This window comes from Apium graveolens, unplaced genomic scaffold, assembly GCF_009905375.1.
Source record: "Apium graveolens cultivar Ventura unplaced genomic scaffold, ASM990537v1 ctg4833, whole genome shotgun sequence".
Classification (NCBI taxonomy): domain Eukaryota; kingdom Viridiplantae; phylum Streptophyta; class Magnoliopsida; order Apiales; family Apiaceae; genus Apium; species Apium graveolens.
The window spans coordinates 1-1087 of record NW_027418708.1 but is presented as its reverse complement, the minus strand read 5'-3'; the positions used below and the strand labels follow the sequence as shown (position 1 = coordinate 1087).

General features: G+C 45.0%; 1 non-coding gene across 1 annotated transcript; it reads right to left on the bottom strand.

Moving 5' to 3' along the window:
• Positions 1 to 312: 312 nt before the first annotated feature.
• Positions 313 to 419, bottom strand: LOC141702276 (small nucleolar RNA R71). The gene has a single exon (XR_012567064.1). It is a non-coding gene; the product is annotated as a small nucleolar RNA R71 (small nucleolar RNA).
• Positions 420 to 1087: the final 668 nt, after the last annotated feature.

The window sequence follows — 1087 nt, the reverse complement described above, 5'->3', positions numbered from 1 at the left end:
CTTCATCCGGCTATTCAAGCTAACACCTTTGAAATCAAGCCGGGCACTATTCAGATGGTGCAGAATTCTGTTTCTTTTGGAGGAGCGGCAACTGAAGACCCCAACATGCACATAAGGATTTTTTTCGAGATCTGCAGCACTTTTAAGTATAATGGCGTGACTGATGAGGCTATCAAGTTGAGGCTTTTCCCATTCTCACTGAGGGATAAAGCTAAAGACTGGTTACATTCTGAACCAGCTGGGTCAATCACTACGTGGCAAGATCTTGCGCAAAAGTTTCTGGTGAAGTTTTATCCAATGGCAAAGACTGCTGCTATGAGGAGTGCTCTTACTCAGTTTGCGCAGCAACCTACAGAATCTATGTGCGAGGCTTGGGAACGCTACAAGGAAATGTTGAGAAAATGTCCACATCATGGAATGCCGGATTGGATGGTAATCACTGGTTTTTATAATGGTTTGGGGGCCCAATCTCGGCCCATGCTCGATGCAGCAGCTGGAGGAGCCTTATGGGCTAAAAGCTATACTGAGGCGTATAATCTTATCGAGACGATGGCTGCAAATGAGCATCAAAACCCAACTCAGAGGATGACGTCAGGCAAGGTAGCAGGTATTCTGGAAGTTGATGCAGCCACCGCTATTGCAGCCCAGCTCCAAGCGCTATCAATGAAGGTTGATTCTTTGGCTACGTATGGAGTTAATCAATAGCTATGGTTTTGTGAGCTTTGTGCAGGTTCTCATGCTACGGATCAGTGTTCTCTTGTCAACGAATCTGTTCAGTATGTGAATAATTATCAGCGACAACAGCAGCCTGTGCCAGCGACCTATCATCCTAACAACAGAAATCATCCAAATTTCAGCTGGGGGAATAATCAGAATGCTATTCAGCCAACATATCAGCAAGGAGTAAGTAAACAGTTTAACCCACCTGGATTCCAGCAACCACAGCAGTATGCTACAAGGCAATCATATCCTCAACAGGGAAGTGCAGCTACACCTACTAGTGCTGATTTTAAGGAACTTAAGCTGTTGTGCAAGAGTCAGGCAGTTTCTATCAAGACCTTGGAAAATCAAATCGGTCAATTAGCCA